The sequence below is a fragment of the Maylandia zebra genome, linkage group LG3, assembly GCF_041146795.1.
Source record: "Maylandia zebra isolate NMK-2024a linkage group LG3, Mzebra_GT3a, whole genome shotgun sequence".
Taxonomy (NCBI): Eukaryota; Metazoa; Chordata; class Actinopteri; order Cichliformes; family Cichlidae; genus Maylandia; species Maylandia zebra.
This window is the reverse complement of record NC_135169.1, coordinates 1,947,944-1,974,001: the sequence shown is the minus strand read 5'-3', so window position 1 is coordinate 1,974,001 and position 26,058 is coordinate 1,947,944. Positions and strand designations below refer to the sequence as shown.

General features: G+C 42.8%; 1 protein-coding gene across 2 annotated transcripts in view; it reads right to left on the bottom strand.

The window, feature by feature from the left end:
* The window catches only part of LOC112430923 (uncharacterized), a 40,610-nt gene extending 33,363 nt beyond the window's left edge, over nt 1–7,247 (bottom strand). Inside the window, exon 1 of one of the 2 annotated variants that reach the window (XR_013094865.1) lies at nt 7,032–7,247. The gene's annotated coding sequence lies outside the window, so the exon portion shown is untranslated. The remainder of the gene's footprint in view (nt 1–7,031) is intronic. The other variant, XM_076878477.1, reaches the window with a different exon arrangement.
* Nucleotides 7,248–26,058: the final 18,811 nt, after the last annotated feature.

Sequence of the window (26,058 nt, the reverse complement as noted above, 5' to 3'; positions counted from 1 at the left end):
GATATCCTTATTGGTAAAAGCATCCCTTTTGCTGTATCAAGCATTTTATTTGATCCCATGGGCCATTATATTATTGTTGCTGGCCAACTTTATGGACTCAGACTAATTTTAGCCAGCATTTATGCTCCGAACTGGGATGATGAAAACTTCTTTGTCAATTTACTCTCAAAAATTGCAGATACAGTGGGGGAAAAAAAGTATTTAGTCAGCCACCAATTGTGCAAGTTCCCCCACCTAAAATGATGACAGAGGTCAGTAATTTGCACCAGAGGTACACTTCAACTGTGAGAGACAGAATGTGAAAGAAAAATCCATGAATCCACATGGTAGGATTTGTAGAGAATTTATTCGTAAATCAGGGTGGAAAATAAGTATTTGGTCAATAACAAAAATACAACTCAATACTTTGTAACATAACCTTTGTTGGCAATAACAGAGGTCAAACGTTTACTATAGGTCTTTACCAGGTTTGCACACACAGTAGCTGGTATTTTGGCCCATTCCTCCATGCAGATCTTCTCGAGAGCAGTGATGTTTTGGGGCTGTCGCCGAGCAACACAGACTTTCAACTCCCGCCACAGATTTTCTATGGGGTTGAGGTCTGGAGACTGGCTAGGCCACTCCAGGACTTTCAAATGCTTCTTACGGAGCCACTCCTTTGTTGCCCGGGCGGTGTGTTTTGGATCATTGTCATGTTGGAAGACCCAGCCTCGTTTCATCTTCAAAGTTCTCACTGATGGAAGGAGGTTTTGGCTCAAAATCTCACCATACATGGCCCCATTCATTCTGTCCTTAACACGGATCAATCGTCCTGTCCCCTTGGCAGAAAAACAGCCCCATAGCATGATGTTTCCACCCCCATGCTTCACAGTAGGTATGGTGTTCTTGGGATGCAACTCAGTATTCTTCGTCCTCCAAACACGACGAGTTGAGTTTATACCAAAAAGTTCTACTTTGGTTTCATCTGACCACATGACATTCTCCCAATCCTCTGCTGTATCATCCATGTGCTCTCTGGCAAACTTCAGACGGGCCTGGACATGCACTGGCTTCAGCAGCGGAACACGTCTGGCACTGCGGGATTTGATTCCCTGCCGTTGTAGTGTGTTACTGATGGTGACCTTTGTTACTTTGGTCCCAGCTCTCTGCAGGTCATTCACCAGGTCCCCCCGTGTGATTCTGGGATCTTTGCTCACCGTTCTCATGATCATTTTGACCCCACGGGATGAGATCTTGCGTGGAGCCCCAAATCGTGGGAGATTATCAGTGGTCTTGTATGTCTTCCATTTTCTGATGATTGCTCCCACAGTTGATTTTTTCACACCAAGCTGCTTGCCTATTGTAGATTCACTCTTCCCAGTCTGGTGCAGGTCTACAATACTTTTCCTGGTGTCCTTCGAAAGCTCTTTGGTCTTGGCCATGGCGGAGTTTGGAGTCTGTTTGAGACTGTGGACAGGTGTCTTTTATACAGATGATGAGTTCAAACAGGTGCCATTCATACAGGTAACGAGTGGGGGACAGAAAAGCGTCTTACAGAAGACGTTACAGCTCTGTGAGAGCCAGAGATTTTCCATGTTTGAGGTGACCAAATACTTATTTTCCACCCTAATTTACGAATAAATTCTTTACAAATCCTACCATGTGAATTCATGGATTTTTTTTTTTCTTTCACATTCTGTCTCTCACAGTTGAAGTGTACCTCTGGTGCAAATTACTGACCTCTGTCATCATTTTAGGTGGGGGAACTTGCACAATCGGTGGCTGACTAAATACTTTTTTGCCCCACTGTATGATAACACACAATCTCATCTTAGCTGTGCTTTCTAGCCTAGACCAATGATCTAATAAGGATACTCCTAAATCAAAACCCGCAGAAATTATTACATGCTTTTTCCAATCCCACGGCATTGTTGCCTTTTGGCGTTTTCATAACCTTTCATCAAGGGCATACTCCTACTACTCTCCTGTCCACAAAACATTCTCTCGGATAGATTTTTTTCTTTTATTGATAAACGTGCTCTTCCACTGGTTGAAACTTGCAATTATCAATCTATTGTTATTTCAGACCATGCTCCCCTAGTGATGAGAATGCACATCCCTATTGCCAATCGCATATACTGCCCCTGGAGTTTTAATCCTCTTTTACTCTCTAATGAAGCATTCATGAATTTTAGAAAATCTGAGATTAGAGACTTTCTTGAACCAAACCAGACCCCTGGGATGTCTTTTTCAGTCATATGGGAGTCACTGAAAGCCTATCTTCGGGGTCAAATTATCTCATTTTCAGTAGCAAGAAAAAAAGCTGATACTGAGCACTTGAAACAGCTATTATATGATATTTTGCGGTTAGATATAAACTACAGTCACTCACCATCGGAAAGCACCCTTAAAGAACGTCAGACCCTCAAAATGAAATTTGATCTTTTTTCAACAAAGCAAGTGGAGCAACCTATCCTAAAGTCTAGACGTACTTTCTATGAGGAGGGAATTGGCAGTGTCTTAGCACATCATATATGTCAAAAGTCATCCAAACAGTTCATCTCTGAAATAGCTGATGAACAGGGCCTAAAGCATACAGACCATGCAGAAATCAACTCCTGCTTCCAACAATTTTACTCTTATTTATAATACCGCAGAATCACACCAAGATGAGTCTGCTATGGACAGTTTCCTTAGTTACCTCAGTATAACCACAGTTGACCCAAAACTGGTTACTGAACTCGAAAGGGACCTCTCTATCCAGGAGGTCATGATGGCGATTGGTGGAATGCAAAGTGGCAAGTCCCCTGGACCAGATGGATTTTTAAAGACATTTTCTAACGAACTTGCACCACTTCTGCTGTCAGTCTTTTTGGAGTCCTATTCATCTGGCACTCTCCCTCCAACTATGAGAGAAGGGTTTTTTTCACTCATTCTTAAAAAGAACAAAGACCCTCTCAAATGTAGCTCATACTGGACGATTTCACTGCTAAACACCAATGCAAAAATTCTTGCAAAGATTTTTTCACAGCGCTTAGAGGTCGTGTTACTAACAATCATCTCCACAGACCAAACCGGCTTTATCAAGGGCAGACACTCTTTCTTCAACATTAGACGCATCTTAAGCATAATTCATGACCTTCCCTCAAAGGATTACACCTGAAGCCCTACTGTCACTTGATGCTGAGAAGGCCATTCGACCGGGTGGAGTGGGACTACCTTTTATATAGTTTGAGCAAATTTGCCGTCCCGAGCTGCTCTGTCACTAATTATCGTTACTGTACTTTCATTACAAGTGTTATACTGTAAAAGCAACAGGCTGCACTCTGATTCAGCTCCTCCATGGCTCCATGGCTAAATAAATCGGTTTCAGTTATGTACTGAAATATAAGAATGGATATAAGGGGCTTCTTTCAAAGAAAAAACTCAGGTAGATGTTATTTTATATATTATGCTTTGTATGTTGTTCAGTATATCTATGCAAAACAAGAGGAACTTCAATACACAGCAGTATATTCACAGTTTAAACCAGATATTTACATACATTTTGTGGAAAACAGAAGAACATTTTTTTACTGTACAACATCAATTTAGAGTAAACTTGTTTTGTTTTGGATAAATAAATATTGAAATATCTTTTGAATTAATTAAATGTCAGAATAAAGAGAGACAGAGCTTTCTATTTTTTATCACTTTCATCATATTTATGAGTACATATACACTAAGTTTATTGTTAATTAATAAGAAAACTGCAGACGATTCCATTCTGAGCTGAAGAAGCTTCTGATAGGTTAGTAGAGTCCATGTGAGTAAATTGGTGGCACAGCTCTGGATGTATATAAGGCAAAACACAGAGCCTGTTTCTTTGAAATGGGAAAATCAAGAGATGTCAACCAAAACACCAGGAAAAGGATTGTGGAGCTCCATAAGTGTGGCTCAATTTTGAATACAATTTGGTGCCATTTGCAATTAAGAAATACAGACAGTTTCTCTCTTTACTCTTAAAGTTAACAAATGTGTTTTTTTATATTCATCAATCTAAAGAAATTTAGTCTGATTTGATGTTACAATTAAAAAGTGTATCTGTTTTTATCTGAAGAGTATGTAAATATCTGGTTTCAACTGTATATTTGATGATATTGGTGTTTGGCTTGATTGTCAGAACAAAGAGGGAGAAAGAGGAGCAGAGAGGGAGAGAGAGGGAGATGGAGAATGAGGACAGAACAGAGATGAACAAGAGCAGGTGAGACACACATGGTAGTCAAATGGTTGTTTACCAAAAGTATCACTGTATCATAGGTACTCATGTATCTCGTACCTAGTGTTTCTTTTTAGGTTTGTTATTTTTCAAATTCTACATTTATTAAGTTATGCAGGCTTGTTTGCACAACACAGCTAAACTTTTCTCAATCTTTGGTAGAATTAAAAAAAAAGTGCAGTGCAGGTCTATGATGATTTTTAGTGCTACTATCATCTAGTTCTGATTCTGGTTCTGTCTTGGTTAAATCCTAAATAGTCCTGATTTTAAACTGTTGTAGTCCAGTTTTAATTCCAGTTGTTCCAACTCGGTTGTTGTGTTCTTGGGCAAGACACTTCACCTACCGCCTACTGATGTTGGCCAGAAGGCGGTATGGCAGCCTCGCTTCTGTCAGTCTGCCCCAGGGCAGCTGTGGCTACAACTGTAGATTGCCTCCACCAGTGTGTGAATGGGTGGATGACTGGGTGTGTAAAGCGCTTTGGGGTCTAGGCGCTTTGGGGTCTTTTCACTAGTCCCCTAGGGGGGACTATTCAGATACAGGCCATTTAATTAAAAAACTAGTTTAAGGTGTCCTGCATATGTGATGTATATTGTTCCCTATATGAAGTCATTTGTCATGGTCGCTGTGTGGCAGGCAGGAGAAGGACCCAAGATGCAGACTCACAGACATGGGGATAAACTTAAAGATCACAGTTTTAATGCTGGCTTAAAGGTGAAACACAAAACAGTACTGAACTAAACTGGAAAAACTAAACATGAGATGTACCAGGAACCACGGGGAGAGTAACACACAACATGAGGGAGAACGCGACGCCGAACAGAGGAAGACGCAGACAGAAATACACAGAGGGTTAACGAGGAAAGTGGGAACACACGGGGAACACAGCTGACACAGATAACCATAACGAGACAGGGCGGGGTGAACATAACACTGACGGGAGACGGGCAGAGTCAAACAGGAAGTACACAGAGGTTCAGACAGGAGGAGAGAGCACGGGGAGAACACAGACATAACAGGCTGGGGAAAACATGGAATAAAACACGAAAGGGGACAAGGGCTCATGAATACATAGAGGGGCACACAGGGGGTGAGAGTCACAAAGGGAAAGCACACAGGGAACAACATAACAGGGCAACTCAGGAAACAGAACCTAAACAGGGAACTGAATACAAAAATACAAGAGAACTAAGAATACTGGGCCAACACGGCCCAGGACCATGACATCATTCCTTTTTGAACAAAACTCAACACAGGGGCTATTAATCTTTCAGTCATTTCTACCCCCCCCCCCCCCCCCCTCAATCCCACATGCATACTACCCTTTAGGGCTAAGCCCCAGGTGTATCAAATGTCTGCCTCCGCCTCTGGAGGGAACAAGCATCGAAGAACTTTGGAAAGGGAGGGGGGATGGGTGTGTGCATATCAGTGTATATGTATGTGTGTGCGTGTCCAGAGTTCAGCTGTGACAGTGTCCTTCGCCCTGCTAGGCTAAGTAAACAGTCTTCCAGCCAACCCAGGTGGCCTTGCATGGAATGGGAAGGAACAGATTAAACACAGTCGTTATCAGGGTGTTTTTGTTCGGCTCCAGCCTTGTGACTGCAGCAGGCGCCGAAAGGGTATCTGCATGAAGTGATGGTGCTTTTTACTTTAGTGCGAACAGCTCTAAACAGAGATGTACATTGCCAATATAGAGAAAATCTCACTTTATTAAGACTTTTAAATAATGTACAGAAATTGAGAGGAAAGCAGAGAGACTCAAAAAAGGCACCGGTAATGATTAGTGATGTTCAGCTCATCGTCAGACTAGCTGATATTAGATGTTATTAATTGTAGGGCTCTGTTGTGGTTGTTCTGTGTAATATAAAACTGCTTAATGTTACTCTAATCAGATGTGGTGACGTAATTATATCAATTACATATGTGCACTTTTAAGGCAGTATTGATTATTTTCAGTTGCTTAGTTTTGCAAAGAAAGAGTGACACTGAGTAACTATTAGTTAATCACATGTAAGAATTGTATATACAGGTGCTTCCAGATGCCTATAGCACCTGCTGCTTATTGCATTTGTGTATGGTAAAATGGTAAATGGCCTGTATTTATATAGCGCTTTACTAGTCCCTAAGGACCCCAAAGCGCTTTACATATCCAGTCATCCACCCATTCACACACTGGTGATGGCAAGCTACATTGTAGCCACAGCCGCCCTGGGGCGCACTGACAGAGGCGAGGCTGCCGGACACTGGCGCCACCGGGCCCTCTGACCACCACCAGTAGGCAACGGGTGAAGTGTCTTGCCCAAGGACACAACAACCGAGACTGTCCGAGCCGGGGCTCGAACCGGCAACCTTCCGATTACAAGGCGAACTCCCAACTCTTGAGCCACGATCGCCACGATCGTGTATAATACGTAATAAACATTAAGACTAAACAGTGTCTTTATTTTATCTGACGTCTTTATTTGCGCTGGAAGAAAATAAAATACAGATGCATCTGGAGATTATCCTATGAAATCCTATTCTAACGGCTGATTTCCCTCCCCCAGGCTTGTACCTGTGGCTTCCTGTCCTGGGGTTGGCTGTTCTCCTGCCCTGCACCCCATCCTTTTGTTCATACTCCAAGACTATTTTTCTATATGTATTCTTACCCCCTAGCAACCGCCATTTCATAATGTTGCAAGCAATCACAAACTCTACAGTGTGTCTAACTCCAGTGTATCCCAAGCAATCTATTATTCTGAAAAGAGCTAAACTCAACATAAACTGAACCCGTATTAAAGTTAGCTCGGTGCTTACCTTTAGATGAGCCCACAAACCGAGAGAAACTCCGTGATGAAGCTGGAACTCTTTCCAAACAGGGAACAGATGAGGGAGCAGAGACCCACGTGGTTCCCGTTGATTTCATAAAAAAGCAGCTCTCTCTGCTCGACTCTCCTCTCCTGCACAGACACTTTGCTCCGCCCCCTTTTCCGGCTCTGCTGTGATTTGTTGCTGCGAGGTCACGTGACTCAGCGTCACAAGGTAACCACGTGGGGTGTTATTTCAAAAGTAGCGCCTATCTCCTTTTCCTAAACTCTTTTCCTTGGCCTCGATGAAAATCGTGGGAAGGAGATTTGCTAAGGACTCAGGGAAAGAGAGGAGCGATGTGACACCGGATGTCCGCCCGTTGAAACTACATTGTGCAGAAGATGGACTACAAAACAAACATCTTACTTCGTCACAATGTGTTCTAACCCTGTTCTTTTATGGAGGTCATATAAACGAGAACAGCCTGTTCAAAATATCCTTTCATTACAAAGTTTGAATTTTAAAGAAGAAGGAACCTTTAGGGTCAGATTTACTAACATCTGCAGCAGCTCAAAGACGTCTTTTGATGTTAAAAAGCTGCTGGATTTACTGAAGAGACTCAGTGTCAGTTTGAGACTGAAGTTATGACAAATGTGTTTGTAAGAGTTTCACTTTCAGGAGAAGAAGATTTAAATGATTGACACAAATGTAAATTACAAAGTCTGTGGTGCACAATTTACTACAAATTGCACAAAATCTACCACAGAATCCTGTCTTGTTCCTGCTGTGGTTGTGATAGTGAGGACAGTTTATTGTTTTAGGGGGAGATGTTATCAAAACAAGTCTCTGATCCGCTCAAAGTTGTTATTTCAGTTCCAAAAGTTTGGCTCTGTCCTAAAACTCTCCAGTCAAATCTTATACTGATTGTTTTGAGGTGAGCCCCACTTATTGTTCCTTAATAATACAGTTTATGTGAAACCAAGCAGAAATGAATTACGCTTCTTAATTTTTTATAGTGCACACAGCTAACTCTTTCTGCTGAATATGTAAAAAATAAAAGTGTTACTGTGTTACATGCCTGAATGTTGCTCATGGTCTGATGGGAAATAATGTTTTTTCTGTTCTTTAGCACATCGAACAGTCAACTGTTCACAGAGTTTAGGTTTAAAGGATGAAACAGTTTGTACTGATGCATCTCTCCTCTCCTATCTGAAGAGTATGTAAATATCTGGTTTCAACTGTATATTTGATGATGTTGGTGTTTGGCTTGATTGTCAGAACAAAGAGGGAGAGAGAGGAACAGCGAGAGAGAGAGAGAAACAGAGAGGGAGAGAGATGGAGAATGAGGACGGAACAGAGATGGAACAAGAGCAGGTGAGACACACATGGTAGTCAAATGGTTGTTTACCAAAAGTATCACTGTATAATAGGTACTCATGTATCTCATACCTAGTGTTTCTTTTTAGGTTTGTTATTTTTCAAATTCTATATTTATTACGTTATGCAGGCTTGTTTGCACAACACAGCTAAATAATTATATAAACTTTTCTCAAATCAAATCAAATCACTTTTATTGTCACATCACATGTGAGTGAAATTCTTGTGTGGGAGCTTCACAAGCAACAGAGGTGTGCAAAATACAATAATGTAAACAAGCAAAATACAAGAATGGCTACATCTGAAACTAATAAATATATATACAGTATACAATAGTATATGCATTTCTGGATGTGTATACTAAATATTTTCCTACGTGTGTGTGTGTGTGTGTGTGTGTGTGTACACATATTTTACAAATTAAATACAGTAAACAATAAATATAATATATAATAGAATATATAAAATAAATAAAATAAAATATACAGAGTTGAGACATGTGCAAAACAGTGGCATTACCGTACGGTATGTAGAAATAGAATAGAATAGAATTCAACTTTATTGTCATTGCACATGCACAGGTACAGGGCAACGAAATGCAGTTTGCATCCATCCAGAAGTGCTTTAGTGATATAGATATATTACAATATATATTAGCAATAATATAGATATGTGAGTATATTACAGAAATGGGTCTATTATGGTATGTTATAATGTACACGGTATGAAGTATGTTGTGAATATTCTATAACTATAAGTATGTACAGGCTGTAGTGAGTACAAGCTATGTACAGGATATGAACAGGATATAAATATGAAAAACTATACAGAATATGAAATAAATAACTTTACAGAAATCTGAGATATACAGCTATACAGAAATGGGAACTATGAAAGTTGTAAACAGTTGTAGGATTAAAGATTATCGAATGTACAGAATGATTATTTACACAGAGCTATACAGTAGTGCAGTTAAGATAAGTGAGGGTGTAGATAGTTTCTACAGAGGCTATATAAAGTGCTAGTGGTTGTGAGTGGTGGTTCAGTCCATGTTATTATTGTGTGTTTGAGGGTACAGTTGTCCATTGTGGGTGTGTGTATGTTCAGTCCATGAGTTTAACGTGGGTCAGATGTCAGGAGGCAGAGTTCAGGAGTCTGACAGCTGTGGGGAAGAAGCTGTTCCGGTACCTGGTGGTCTTAGTCCGGAGGCTCCTGTGGCGCCTCCCAGAGGGCAGGAGGGTGAAGAGTCCATGCGATGGGTGACTGGGGTCTTTGATGATTTTCCCAGCCCTTTTCAGACACCGCTTCCTGTAGATGTCTTTTATGGCAGGAAGTGGTGCTCCGGCGATGCGCTGGGCAGTTTTCACGACCTTCTGCAACGCCTTCCGGTCCGAGGCAGAGCAGTTCCCGTACCAGACTGTTATACAGTTGGTCAGGATGCTCTCGATGGTGCAGCGATAGAAGTTCACCAGGATGTCTGAGGACAGGTGGTTCTTCCTCAGAGTCCTCAAGAAAAAGAGGCGCTGGTGAGCCTTCTTGACCAGCTTGGAGCAGTTGGTCGTCCAGGTGAGATCCTCGGAGATGTGGACTCCCAGGAACTTGAAGCTGCTCACACGCTCCACAGCCGTCCCCTTAATGTGGATGGGTGGATGTGGGTCAGCATTCCTCCTGTAGTCCACGATGAGCTCCTTGGTCTTCTCGGTGTTAAGCAGCAGGTTGTTTCTGTCGCACCACTCAGCCAGACGATCCACCTCCTCCCTGTAGGCGGCCTCATCGTTGTCACTGATGAGGCCAATCACCGTGGTGTCATCTGCAAACTTAATGATGGTGTTGGAACCATCAGAAGGTCTGCAGTCGTGGGTGAAGAGGGAGTAGAGGAAAGGGCTCATCACACAGCCTTGTGGTACACCAGTGTTCATTGTGATGGTAGATGAGCAGTGGTTATCCAGCCGGACGTGTTGGGGGCGGTTGGTCAGGAAGTCCAGTAACCATTTGCAGATGAGGGAACTGATGCCCAGGTCTGTCAGTTTCCTGATGAGTTGTGAGGGGTGGATTGTATTGAATGCTGAACTGAAGTCTATAAACAGCATTCTGGCGTAGGTGTTGTTGTTGTCCAGGTGTGAGAGGACAGAGTGCATTGCGATGGAGACTGCATCCTCTGTGCTCCTGTTCTGGCGGTATGCGAATTGGTGGGGGTCCAGGGTGGGGGGGAGACAGGATTTGAAGTGAGCTAGGACCAGTCGCTCTAAGCACTTAGTGATGATGGGGGTGAGTGCTACTGGGCGGTAATCATTGAGGCAAGATGGGTTGGAGTTTTTGGGTATCGGGACGATGGAGGTGGATTTGAAGCAGGCCGGTACCACAGCGTGGGCCAAGGACAGATTGAATATGTCTGTGAGCACTCCTGCAAGCTCCCCAGAACACGCTCTGAGAACACGCCCGGGGATGCCATCAGGGCCTGCAGCCTTTTGGACATTGATCCTGCTCAGCACCGCTCCTACATCGGTGGGGGATAGTGCATAATGGGGTGTAGGGGGTGTAGTGCATAATGTTGAAGTTCCAGTAGTGAAGCTGAGGTGTCTATGACGTGTTCAGCAGTCTGATGGCCTGGTGGAAGAAGCTGTCTCTCAGTCTGCTGGTACGGGACCGGATGCTGCAGAACCTCCTTCCTGATGGAAGTAGTCTGAACAGTTTATGGCTGGGGTGACTGGAGTCCTTGATGATCCTCCCCGCTTTCCTCAGGCACCGCTTCCTGTAGATGTCTTGGAGGGAGGGAAGCTCACCTCCAATTATCCGTTCAGAGCACCGCACTACTCGCTGGAGAGCTTTGCAGTTGTAGGCGGTGCTGTTGCCATACCAGGTGGTGATGCATCCAGTGAGGATGCTCTCAATGGCACAGTGATAGAAGGTCCTGAGGATGCGGGGGCTCATGCCAAATCTTTTCAGTCTCCTGAGAAAGAAGAGGCGCTGCTGCTCCTTCTTCACTGTTTTGTTTGTGTGTACTGACCACGTAAGATCCTCAGCCAGATGTACACCAAGGAACCGGAAGCTGCTCACTCTCTCCACAGCAGCGCCGTTGATGGTGATGGGGGTGTGTACTTCTCTGCACCTCCGGAAGTCCACTATCAACTCCTTTGTCTTTGCAATGTTGAGGGTGAGATGGTTGTCTTGACACCAGTGGGTCAGGGCGCTGACCTCCTCCCTGTAAGCCGTCTCATCACCGTTGGTGATAAGACCCACCACTGTAGTGTCGTCCGCAAACTTCACAATGATGTTGGAGTTGTTAGTGGCTGTGCAGTCGTAGGTGTAGAGTGAGTATAGGAGAGGGCTCAGTACACACCCCTGTGGAGCACCAGTGTTCAGTGTGATGGGGGATGAGGTGATGCTGCCCAGTCTGACCACTTGGCATCTGTCAGACAGGAAGCTAAGGATCCAGCTGCAGAGGGAGCTGCTCAGTCCTAGATCCTGCAGTTTCCTGTCCAGCTTCGAGGGAACGATGGTATTGAATGCTGAGCTGTAATCTACAAACAGCATTCTCACATACGTGTCTCTCTTCTCCAGGTGTGACAGGGCAGTATGTAGTGTCAGGGCTATGGCATCATCAGTGGACCTGTTGTGGCGGTATGCGAACTGTAGAGGGTCCAGTGAGTCGGGTAGTGCAGAGCGGATGAAGTCCCTGACCAGTTTCTCGAAGCATTTGCTCACGATGGGGGTCAGGGCTACAGGTCGCCAGTCGTTCAATGAGGAGATGGTGGAGGATTTGGGTACAGGGACGATGGTGGCCATTTTGAAGCAGGCTGGGACTACAGACAGAGAGAGGGAAAGGTTGAAGATGTGTGTGAACACTCCAGCCAGCTGAGCCGCGCATGACTTGAGGACGCGGCCGGGAATCCCGTCCGGACCAGTAGCTTTGCGTGCGTTCACCTTCCTGAAGCACTTCCGCACATCCTCCTCAGACACAGTGTGCGCACTGACGTCATCCGCGGTGCGCACACTGTCCGGTCTCATGGTGTTCGCTGTGTCGAATCTAGCGTAGAATACGTTTAGATCCTCACACAGAGAGGCTGTGGTCTGCGGTGTGCTGGTTTTCCCTCTAAAGTCTGTGATCGTGTTTAGTCCCTGCCACATACTCCGAGGGTTGTCAAACTGTTGCTCCACCCTGTCCCTGTACTCACATTTGGCTGCTTCGATCGTCTTCCGGAGTTGGTAATGTGTGTGTTTGTAGTCCGATGTGTTCGCGGAGGCAAAGGCGGTGTTCCGTGCCGCCAGTGCCATGCGAACATCTCCGTTAATCCAGGGTTTTTGATTTGGGAAGGATTTAACTGTTCTGGATGGGACGACATCTTCCACGCATTTCCTGATAAATCCACAGACTGAGTCTGTGTACTCATCAATGTCTCTAGCAGCCACGTGAAACATTTCCCAGTCCGCGTGATCAAAACAGTCCCGCAGCGCAGACTCCGATTGGTCCGTCCAACAGTGCACCGCCCTCCGGGTTGGAGCTTCCTGTTTCAGCTTCTGCCTGTAGGCGGGCAGGAGCAGGATGGAGCGGTGATCTGATTGGCCGAATGGGGCGCGGGGGAGGGCTTTGTATGCATCCCGGAAAGAGGTGTAACAGTGGTCGAGTAGCTGGTCTCCACGAGTGTTAAAATGGATGTGTTGGTGGAGTTTCGGTGAGACTTTCTTCAGGTTTCCCTTATTAAAGTCTCCTGCTGTGATAAACGCTGCCTCTGGGTGTGCGGTTTCCTCACTGTTGATCGCGCTGTACAGTTCCCTGAGTGCTCGGTCAGTGTCGGCTTGTGGGGGAATGTAAACAGCTGTAATAATCACTGCTGTAAATTCCCTCGGTAGCCAGAATGGCCGGCACTTAATCATCAGGTACTCCAGGTCTGGTGAGCAGAAGGATTTGACCGGGTGCACGTTCGCATAATCACACCAGCTGTTGTTGATCATGAAACATACACCACTGCCTCTGCTTTTCCCAGTAAGATCCTGTGACCTGTGCGCACGATGCACGGAGAACCCCGGTAGTTGTATTGCGGAGTCCGGTACCTTGTCCGATAGCCAGGTTTCTGTGAGGCAGATCACGCAGCAGTCCCGCATCTCTCGCTGGAATGAGATCCGTGCCCGAAGCTCTCACAGCTTGTTCTCCAGAGACTGCACATTAGCCAGTAATAAACTGGGTAACGGTGGTCTGTTAGTGCGCCGTCTCAGTCGAACCAGAACGCCAGATCTTCTCCCTCTGCGTCGGCGTTTGCGGCCTCCAGGGCCAGAGAACAAAGGCGTCTCAGGTGAGATGAATGGGGGTCTGCAAACGGAGCGTCCGTGTTGCAAAACTTGAACTCCGGAAAGTTATAAGAAAGACCGTCTTTTATGTCCAGTAAGGTTTGTCGGTCGTACACAAGGAGACATGTGCTACTCGCGAAAAAATGAAGGAAAAGTAAAATTACACACAGAAAAAAGCTGTTGCTTGGGGGAGCTCGCGACGAGGCTGCCATACTCGGCGCCATCTTGAAAGTCCACTAAAATCTAAATAGTGTACTTTGGTAGAATTAAAAAAAAAGTGTAATGGAGGTCTATGATGATTTTTAGTGCTACTATCATCTAGTTCTGATTCTGGTTCTGTCTTGGTTAAATCCTAAGTAGTCCTGATTTTAAACTGTTGCAGTCCAGTTTTAATTCCAGATCAGTTCTGGGTCTGGTTGAATTGGGGTTTAGTCCTCGTGTCTTGATACAGCCCCGAGCAGCACCAATTAGTGGCTGAACGACAGAGTTGTCTATGAAGACTATGAGTGTCTTCATAGTTTTATTTTTGATATTCACCAATTTTTATATACTGCAAAAAAAAAACGAAAATAAGTATTATAATGCAAATTTGCAAAAAAAAAAATAGCATATGCATCAAAATAAACTATTTCCAGCAGTGCAATATGTATCCTAAGCATCCCAGAAACGACACAGAAAGTCATAAAGTCAAATATAACTTTTAAAAACACCAGTATAGGCTTACAAGGCCCTGATGGTAAAGAACTAAATTTCTGTGAAAATGACGTCACTTCCGGTTTTGGGCAGGTCATGGCGCATATGTGATAGTTCGCGCTGATGGACGTGGGAAGTGTTACGAAAAGCTGATCGGATCGGCAAAGCCTGTTTCTGGAATATTATGTTTTTGTTGCTGCAAGTGCTTTTTATGCAATTTTTGCAAAGCTTTATGTGGAAGGAAACTGTGACTGAGGACAAGCTGATGGCATAAGATGTAAGTACAACTCCTCCCATTTCATATGCAAAAAAAATTATTGCGCTAGCTTTCATGGTTCCAGTGCTACCGGGATTTAAAAATAGTTATGCAAAACGGAGCGTGCCCGCTCCGACCGGCTTTAAAGGGTTAAAGGAAACTGTTGATCGTTTTAAGCCTTCAGGGTCTCCAAATGATGCTGTCCCTCCTCGACTCTTATAAGAGGTGTTACCTACAGTTGGACCTTTGGTTCTCCAGCTGGTAAACCATAGTTTGATGTCAGGTGTAGTCCCTAAAGATTGTAAACATGCTGTAGTCAAACTCCTGATTAAAAACCTGTTCTTGATCCTACGAATCTTGCAAATTACAGGCCTATCTTCTAACTACCTTTTCTTTCCAAAATTCTTGAAAAGAGAGTTCACAGTCAATGAATGACCTTCCTGGAAAAGCAAAATGTTTTACAGGTTTTCCAATCTATTTTTAAACCCTTTCATAGCAATGAATCAGCCCTTTTAAAAGTTTTTACTGACATATTGCAGTAATGACACCTGGTTACGCCAATCGGAGGTCACTAAAATCAATATAGAATCGGTGTGTAACTTTGCCAAAACAATGTTGGACTCTGTAGTTTTCTCTGGTCCCCTCCGCAGTCAGACCAGGAATGACATGTTTAGCTGCATGTTCTCCTTAAATTGCTGGCTGTCTGAGTGGTGTCCCAGAAACGATGTGGTCTTCATAGATAATTGGCAAACCTTCTGGAGGAAACCTGGTCTTATTAGGAGAGACGGCATCCGTCCCACTTTGGATGGAGCAGCTCTCATTTCTAGAAATATAGACAAATTTATTAAATCCCCCAAAATATGACTATCCAGAGTTGGGACCAGGAAGCAGAGTTGCAGTCTTACACACCTCTCTGCAGCTTCTCTGTTCCTGCTACCCCCCCCCCCCCCCCCCCCCAAAAAAAAAAAAACCCCCGTCTCCATAGAGACTGTGTCAGCTCCCAAAAAGACAAAAAACAAACTAAAACCAGCAACAAACAACTTAAACATAAACAATCACAAAGAAAGAACAATACAGTATCCACATCTGAACCAAAGAGTAAAACAGTGAAATGTGGATTATTAAATATTAGGTCTCTCTCCTCCAAGTCTCTGTTAGTAGATGACTGTGGCGGAGGTGTGGTCCCGGGCGCGGCTGCAGGGGAGGAGTGGTGCAGTGGGCTCAACGTGGCGGTGCTGGAGATGCCGGTGAGAACAGCTGACGGCGATTTGGACTGATAATGGTTTCCTTCCCTTTTTATAGTGAGACGGAGAGGAGCGGAGGGAGAGGGAAATCAGCTGGGACCGAGAGCTGTCAGACTGTGTTCAGTCATAACCTCGGAAAACTGTAAATAAATGTGGAACCTGGTGATAAAGATCTGTGTGTGTGAGTACCTGTGTATAGTGCATTTCACAATGACTTAATAATTGATCAACAAATTGATTTACTCTGCCTCACAGAAACCTGGTTGCAGCAGGATGATTATGCTAGTTTAAATTAATCAACATCCCCGAGTCATTCCCCGAGTCACCAGAAATCTCGAAGCACAGGCCGAGGGGGCGGTGTGGCAGCAATTTTTCACACCAGCCTATTAATTAATGAAAGACCCAGACACACTTTTAATTCATTTGAAAGCTTGATGCTTAACCTTGTCCACCCCAGCTGTAAAACTCAGAAACCAGTCTTACTTGTTATCATCTATCGTCCACCTGGGCCTTACACAGAGTTTCTGTCTGATTTCTCAGGCTTTTTATCTGATTTAGTTCTGAGCTCAGATAAAATAATTATTGTGGGTGATTTTAACATCCATGTAGATGCTAAAAATGACAGCCTCAACATGGCATTTAATCTGTTATTAGACTCAATTTGCTTCTCTCAAAATGTAAAAGAACCCACCCACCAACATATGGCATAGAAACTGAACATTTAACAGTGTTTCCTGAAAACCCTCTCCTGTCTGATCATTTCCTGATAACATTTACAATAATTGATTACACAGCAGTGGAGAGTAGATTTTATCACAGTAGATGTCTTTCTGAAAGTTTAAGAATATAATCCACCCACTGTTATCATCTTCAATGCCCTGTACCAACATAGAGCAGAGTAGCTATCTGAATACTACTCCAACAGAGGTCGATTATCTTGTTAATAATTTTACCTCCTCACTACGTACGACTCTGGATAATGTAGCTCCGGTGAAAACTAAGGTCTCTAATCAGAAGTACCTGACTCCGTGGTATAATTCTCAAACACGTAGCATGAAGCAGATCACTTGTAAGCTGGAGAAGAAATGGCGTGTCACAAATTTAGAGGATCATCATTTAGCCTGGAGAAATAGTTTGTTGCTTTATAAGAAAGCCCTCCACAAAGCCAGAACATCTTACTATTCATCACTGATTGAAGAAAATAAGAACAACCCCAGGTTTCTCTTCAGCACTGTAGCCAGGCTGACAAAAAGTCAGAGCTCTGTTGAGCCAACCATCCCTTTAACGCTAACTAGTAATGACTTCATGAACTTCTTCACAAATAAAATTTTTATCATTAGAGAAAAAATTACCAATAATCATCCCACAGATGTAATATTATCTACAGCTACTCTTAATACCATTGATGTTAATTTTGACTGTTTTTCTCCAATTGATCTTTCTGAGTCAACTTCAATAATTACTTCCTCCAAACCATCAATGTGTCTTTTAGACCCCATTCCTACAAAACTGCTCAAAGAAGTCCTGCCATTAATTAATTCTTCGATCTTAAATATGATCAACCTATCTCTAATAATCAGCTATGTACCACAGGCCTTCAAGCTGGCTGTAGTTAAACCTTTACTTAACCCTTTAAGACCTACCATAGAACCAAGTCCGCCAGAGCTTATAATATATTTTTACATGCTGTAGTGCCATTTTTGGGAGCATTTCAAGTTGCTATACATCAATACAACAATTATAGCCCAGATTTTAATAATATGTATTCATTAAGTGCATAGTAATTACATAAATTGCAAAAAAGTGCAATAAACTACAAAAAAAAATTGAAAATCGTTTTTGCTTTTTTAACATATATTTCTAGTTAGAGAAATTTAAGAGGCTTATCCCTCAAAGCTGTAAATACAAAAAAGTTGCACAAAATAGTTTCCCACCACAGGAAATTTATTTTGAGTGTCTTCATAGTTTTATTTTTGAAATACACCAATTTTTATACACTGCAAAAAAAAAAAAACGAAAATAAATATTATACTGCAAATTTGCAAAAAAGCAGCATATGCATCAAAATAAACTATTTCCAGCAGTGCAATATGAATCCTAAGCATCCCAGAAACAACACAGAAAGTCATGAAGTCAAACATAACTTTTAAAAAGAGCAGTATAGGCCCTGAGGCCCTGATGGTAAAAAAAAACATTTCCGCAAAATGACGCCACTTCCGGTTTTGGGCAGGAAATGGCAGACATGCAAAAGTTCGCACTGACGTCTGTTCCAACATAGGAAGTGTTATGAACAGCTGATCGGATCGGCAAAGCGTGTTTCTGGAATATTATGTTTTTGTTGCTGCAATTGCTTTTTATGCAGTTTTTGCAAAGCTTTATGTGGAAGGAAACTGTGACCTAGGACAAGCTGATGGCATAAGATGTAAGTACAACTCCTCCGGTTTCATATGCAAAAAATATTATTGCGTTAACTTACGTGGTTGCAGAGCTACCGGGATTTAAAAATAGTTATGTAAAACAGAGCGGGTCCGCTCCGACCGGCTCTAAAGGGTTAAAAAGCATCTCTAGACCCAGCAGTCTTAGCTAATTATAGGCCAATCTCCAACCTTCCTTTCATATCAAAAATCCTTGAAAGAGTAGTTGTCAAACAGCTAACAGATCATCTGCAGAGGAATGGCTTATTTGAAGAGTTTCAGTCAGGTTTCAGAGCTCAGCACAGCACAGAAACAGCTTTAGTGAAGGTTACAAATGATCTTCTTATGGCCTCTGACAGTGGACTCATCCCTGTGCTTGTCCTGCTAGACCTCAGTGCAGCGTTCGATAATGTTGACCATAATATCCTATCAGAGCGATTAGAACATGCTGTAGGTATTACAGGTACTGTGCTGCAGTGGTTTGTATCATATCTATCTAATAGACTCCAATTTGTACATGTAAATGGAGAGTCCTCTTCACACACTGAGGTTAATTATGGTGTTCCACAGAGTTCAGTGCTAGGACCAATTCTGTTTACATTATACATGCTTCCCTTAGGCAGTTTCATTAGAAGACATAGCATATCAAATTTCCCCTTGTGGGACAATTAAAGGATTATTCTATTCTATACATTTTCACTGGTATGCAGATGACACCCAGCTCTGTCTATCTATGAAGCCAGATAACACATACCAATTAGTTAAACTGCAGGAATGTCTTAAAGACATAAAGACCTGGATGGCCGCTAACTTTCTGCTTCTTAATTCAGATAAAACTGAGGTTATTGTACTCAGCCCTGAAAATCTTAGAACTATGGTATCTAACCAGATTCTTACGCTGGATGGCATTACCTTGGCCTCAAGTAACACTGTGATGAACCTTGGAGTCACTTTTGACCAGGACATGTCCTTCAACGCACATATTAAAAAAATATGTAAGACTGCTTTCTTCCATTTGCGCAACATCTCTAAAATTAGAAATATCCTGTCTCAGAGTGACGCTGAAAAACTAGTTCATGCATTTATTACTTCCAGGCTGGACTACTGTAATTCATTATTATCAGGATGTCCAAAAAACTCACTGAAAAGCCTTCAGCTAATCCAAAATGCTGCAGCAAGAGTCCTGACAGGGACTAGAAAGAGAGAGATTTCTTCTGTTTTGGCTTCCCTTCATTGGCTTCCTGTTAAATCCAGAATTGAATTCAAAATCCTGCTCCTCACATACAAGGTCTTAAATAATCAGGCCCCATCTTATCTTAATGACCTTGTAGTACCATATCACCCTATTAGAGCACTTCGCTCTCGCTCTGCAGAACTACTTGTTTTTCATAGAGTATTTAAAAGTAGAATGGTAAATGGTAAATGGCCTGTATTTATATAGCGCTTTACTAGTCCCTAAGGACCCCAAAGCGCTTTACATATCCAGTCATCCACCCATTCACACACACATTCACACACTGGTGGGAGGCAGAGCCTTCAGTGTTCAGGCCTCTCTTCTGTGGAACCAGCTTCCAGTTTGGATTTGGGAGACAGACACTATCTCTACTTTTAAGATTAGGCTTAAAACTTTCCTTTTTGCTAAAGCATATAGTTAGGGCTGGACCAGGTGACCCTGAATCCTCCCTTAGTTATGCTTCAATAGATGTAGGCTGCCGGGGATTCCCATGATGATGAGTTTTTCCTTTCCAGTCACCTTTCTCACTCACTATGTGTTAATAGACCTCTCTGCATTGAATCATATCTGTTATTAACCTCTGTCTCTCTTCCACAGCATGTCTTTTATCCTGCCTTCCTTCTCTCACCCCAACCGGTCGCAGCAGATGGCCGCCCCTCCCTGAGCCTGGTTCTGCCGGAGGTTTCTTCCTGTTAAAAGGGAGTTTTTCCTTCCCACTGTCGCCAAAGTGCTTGCTCATAGGGGGTCATATGATTGTTGGGTTTTTCTCTGTATCTATGAAGCGCCCACGTCTCTCAGATCAGCTGATCAGCTGTTCCTGAATGTACCCAGGACTGAGCATAAACTTAGAGGAGATCGTGCTTTTTCTGCAGCAGCTCCATTTATTCATTCAGTCATTTATTCCATGTATTTTGCCAGAAACGCCAGGCGCTCACGAAACTATTACAATGACCACCAAACAAACAATAAATGAGAGCAGGTGAACAGATTCCACACAAAGATGTGAACACAAAGCGCGGACCCGATGCATCAGTGACATGTCGTGTTTCTCACCCGACGACATGAACACGGACACGCCGTCGGGGCAGAAAGTCAACATCTAACTGATTCTGAGCTGCAGCTTTTGTTCCTCTCCGGCCTAAAGAAAGCTTCATTTTTTCTGCTTAATACTTTTTTTTTAAAATTATGCCAAATTGAAAAATGCTTAGCTTGCTGTTGTTTTGTGTTTTATTCTCAGTTACTTTGAAACACTTACTGAGTCAAAATTGAATTTAATCAAATCAATTATAGAAATCAGTGATGATACCCAGCCCTAGTGAGTAGCCTAAGCCCAACAGAAGTGGAGGCAGCTGTAGGTAATGAGAAAAGATGAAAAGGTTGATAACAGATTATATGGAGTAAATACACTGCCCAGGTGTCCCCTCTCCCCACTGCCTGTCAATAAAGAACTTTGTGTTGACAAGATTGTTAGGTAATCATTTACAAATCTATAATATCCGCATGGACAGCATTAACTGATGAGGTTGAAAAATTCAATACTCAAAAGTTTACTCTTCAGCCACCACGCTTCTGCCATCTGCCTTTTTTTTATTAGCCACAGTAAAGGCTGCGCTATGAATTCTGGGATATGTTGCGCCACGAATGAATAGAATAGAATAGAATTCAACTTTATTGTCATTGCACATGCACAGGTACAGGGCAACGAAATGCAGTTTGCATCCATCCAGAAGTGCTTTAGTGATATAGATATATTACAATATATATTAGCAATAATATAGATATGTGAGTATATTACAGAAATGGGTCTATTATGTTATAATGTACACGGTATGAAGTATGTTGTGAATATTCTATAACTATAAGTATGTACAGGCTGTAGTGAGTACAAGCTATGTACAGGATATAAATATGAAAAACTATACAGAATATGAAATAAACAACTTTACAGAAATTTGAGATATACAGCTATACAGAAATGGGAACTATGCAAGCTGCAAACAGTTGTAGGGTTAAAAATTATCGAATGTACAGAATGATTATTTACACAGAGCTATACAGTAGTGCAGTTAAGATAAGTGAGATATAATTCCTACAGAGGCTATATAAAGTGCTAGTGGTTGTGAGTGGTGGTTCAGTCCATGTTATTATTGTGTGTTTGAGGGTACAGTTGTCCATTGTGGGTGCGTGTATGTTCAGTCCATGTGTTAACGTGGGTCAGATGTCAGGAGGCAGAGTTCAGGAGTCTGACAGCTGTGGGGAAGAAGCTGTTCCGGTACCTGGTGGTCTTAGTCCGGAGGCTCCTGTAGCGCCTCCCAGAGGGCAGGAGGGTGAAGAGTCCATGTGATGGGTGACTGGGGTCTTTGATGATTTTCCCAGCCCTTTTCAGACACCGCTTCCTGTAGATGTCATTTATGGCAGGAAGTGGTCCTCCGGCGATGCGCTGGGCAGTTTTCACGACCCTCTGCAACGCCTTCCGGTCCGAGGCAGAGCAGTTCCCGTACCAGACTGTTATACAGTTGGTCAGGATGCTCTCGATGGTGCAGCGATAGAAGTTCACCAGGATGTCTGAGGACAGGTGGTTCTTCCTCAGAGTCCTCAAGAAGACGAGGCGCCTGTGAGCCTTCTTGACCAGCTTGGAGCAGTTGGTCGTCCAGGTGAGATCCTCGGAGATGTGGACTCCCAGGAACTTGAAGCTGCTCACACGCTCCACAGCCGTCCCCTTAATGTGGATGGGTGGATGTGGGTCAGCATTCCTCCTGTAGTCCACGAATGATACACCTGACTCCTTCAAGTCCGGGGAAATGAAGTGCGCATTTCCGGCCGCATTTGGAATTGGGACAGCCTTCATCATGTCGCTGTGGTGTAATCAGCCTCCAAATGGGGTCTCAAAATTGTACCAAAAAACTCTGTACCTCCCTCCAACCACACACTTCTTCGGGTTTGCCATCAGCACTGCCTGCCTCAGGGAATCCAGGACTGTGACCAACCACTGCACATGCTCCACTGAGGTATCACTATGAATGATGACATCATCCAGGTAAGAAACAGCATATGCAGTGTGAGGACGCAGCTATCGCTACAGGAAGTGCTGAAAACTGGCCGGGGCTTCCAACAAGCCAAACGGAAGTGTGACGAATTGGTACGAACCACACAGAGTGGAGGAGGCCGTTTTTGTCTTTGGACTCTGCAGACAAGGGAATCTGCCAATCAGCTGCGTTTCAAATTGGTGCTCCATGAGAGTCGTGCACACGGGCAAGGGGGAGAACACATCTGCAAAGCGCTGTTGCAATGCAGGAACATCTGCTTTATTGGAATGTGTGAGATGTTAATCACAATGCATCTTAAACACACGCTCTAAAAGCGTCATGCCCACAGCACATTTTTGAGAAAAATCAAATATTTTGGTCCTTGAAGATCATTTCAGAGTTTTTAATGAGCTGCAGGAACCCTGTTCTGTGTGAGTGGAGAACAGCCAAGTCGCCTCCTCTGATAAACCTCCACATGTACCACTGAAAACAGTTAAATTAGTTTGAATCTGAAATCATGGCTCAAACTACTTGTTGTGAGACCCATTTCTTCATTTTAACACCAAACTGTTTAATAAGAAAAAATTTACACAGACTTCATCAAATATAAGTAACACTTTAATATTATCAAGATTTCATAATACAAACTTCAAATCAACAGGGAAACAGCTGCAGAACATGTGGATCAAAATGAATTCATTAAAAAAACAACATGTGGACTTCAAGGATACAGTAAATACACTAAAGTGAATGGAGGAGCCAAAACTTGAAGGAATTTGAATTAAGTAAAAGTAGTCACCTGTGATCTTTAAATTGGTCCTGATGTGTGCTGCTGTTTTTAACTTTCAACATTTCTTTGCTGCCACTGTGAACACGAATGTGGTCTTTGCCTAATTAAATATAGGTTACACTGACTCACTGCTTCATCTTCAGGTACAAACTGGTATTACATGGAAGTACAGCCCAAAACCAGGTTAGATTGATTTTATTTTTTCTGGACATAAAGTCACAGCAGGTGTTGTTTCAAAGCTTTTGGACAGATTTAGTTCATTTTGGAAGTTTTAAGAGCAACTGCTGTGAAAACATTTGTAGTTTTGGGAAAAAATTACTTAAGAGAAGATTTTACAACAGCAAAAGATTAAATATGAATGAAGGATTGAAATTTAACTTAGGTAACACAAAATGAATACAACTACTAAACACTACTGTGTCCTAAGGGAACAAAGATTAAAATGTAACAGGGATAAAATTTTAGAGAATTAAAATCCCTCAAAGGAAAAAAAATAAACTTGATATACATATCTATACATGCAGCTTCCTAAATGTAACATTCAGGATTATTCACTGCAGCTCCAGAAATCAGAGCTACCTCATCAGATCCAAGTGTGACATCAGCTGACACTCTTTACAGGAGATTCCATCTGAACTCTGTGGAGCCTGATCTCAAGGCTTTTAAGTCTGACCCTGAAACCAGAAGAGGATCTTTCTCTCTCTTCAGATTCATTGTGATCCAGTGATTTCAGTCCTGCATGATCAGGCTGATGTTTGCACAGAGCAGATAATGAAGTGAATGTTTTTGCACACTGGTAACAGTGAAACAGTTTATTTACAGCATGGGATCGTTTGTGTTCGGAGTATGAACTGAGATTCCTGAAACTCTTGTCACACTGGTCACAGCTGAAGTTCACTTCCATGTGTGTACGTTCATGTTTGTTACGATGACCTGATTGTGACCAGCTTTTGTCACAGTGTCTGCACTTGTATGGTGTCTCTCCTGTGTGGACTCCCTTATGCTTTTTCATTGAGCCCACGTCCAGTGGTGAAGGATGACCCACACTGGTCACAGATGTGCTTTTTGACCCCACTGTGGAAGAGTTCATGTATTTTTAATGTACTTGGTGTGTGGAAGCCTCTCCCACATTCTTTGCAGTAGTTCATTTTGTCTCCAGTGTGTCTACGTTGATGTGTTTTTAGGTCCCGTTGATGATTGGAGGTTTTTCCACAAAGATCACAGAGAAACTCTTTCCCACCACCACAGTGACGACAGGGTTGAGAAATGGATCCATGTGCTTTGCTCCACTTCTAAACAAAGACATTGTAAGTCAGGGAATTCCTTCAACGTTTTTATCCTGAACGTCGCCTGAAACAAAGAGCATCTCTGCCAACGTCCAATTACACTTTACTGTTTACATTATAACACTCAGCTTACTGAGAGAAAACGAGTCTTCATTTTCCAAACAGTTCATTCAGTATAATTCCATAAGTTTACTGATCAGACTTGTTCCAAACAATCAGGTTACAATTACAAGACAAAAAAAACTAACTACATCCTCACAGTTACTGCACTTGTAGAGTTACTTTCTGGTGTGGATCCGTTGGTGTTTTTTCAGCTGATGTGGAAATTTAAAAGACTTTCCACACAAGTCACAGCTGTAGGCTTTAAATCCACTGTGGATGACTTGGTGTTTTTTCAGGCTTAGAGCCCAGGTAAAATCCTTCCCACACAACTCACAGCTGTAAGGTTTAAATCCACTGTGGATGAGTTGGTGTGTTTTTAAGGTTCCAGCCTGGGTAAAAGACTTTCCACACAACTCACAGATGTACGCTTTAAATCTAGGGGTGGGTTTTTATAATCGATTCATCGATTAAAATCGATTCTGGCTTGGATAACGTAAAATCGATTCATTAAAATCCTGAATCGATTTTTTAATATAAATTTATTTTGTCCGAAATGCCAGAATCTCTGGTGACATCTCACAAAATTTCAAGAACCACCAAACAGTAAATGAGAGCAGGTACAGGGATTCTGCACATAGACTTAAACACACAGCGCGACCCGCGGATCAGAATCAGTTAGATGTCGCCTTTCTCACAGTCGGGGCTGAAAGCCGACAGCTCGCTGATCCGGGTCCGCGCTTTGTGTTCACGCCCTTTATGCGCTGATTCTAAAGCTGTTAGTTTGATCTCTCTCCAAACAATATTGACCGAACCAGCAGCTAAAGAAGATCCAAACGCTTCACATAAACATCGTCATGAATTCACTCTTTTACTGTTTTGCTTCCATTGCGATGCGCAGCTCTCTCTCTCTCTCTCCCTCTCTCCCTCCCCCTCTCTCCCTCCCACCCTCTCTCTCTCTCTCGAACAGTTTCGCTTTCTTCATTATTCGCTTGCTTGTTATGCACAAGTCTACTGTTGTTTACAGCGCTGTCGGCCGCTGTTTTTTTCCCTTTTACATTCTTCCGAAAAGAAAACCTCATTTCTGCTGTTCAATACTGAACAAATTTAAACTTTTTAATATTATTCAAAATGCAAAATGCTTAGCCGTGTGTCTAATAAAACCGCTGTAACGTCAGAGGTAATGTTCATTAATTAATGGTTTTCTTTCGTTTTTGATGTACTGCAGAATATTTTTATAAAATCCCAGGCCAGGAAAATCACCTTCATGTTTTTCTGTGTTTTATCTTCAGCTACTTTGACACAAAGGCATCTGCTGTGATGCTCACACC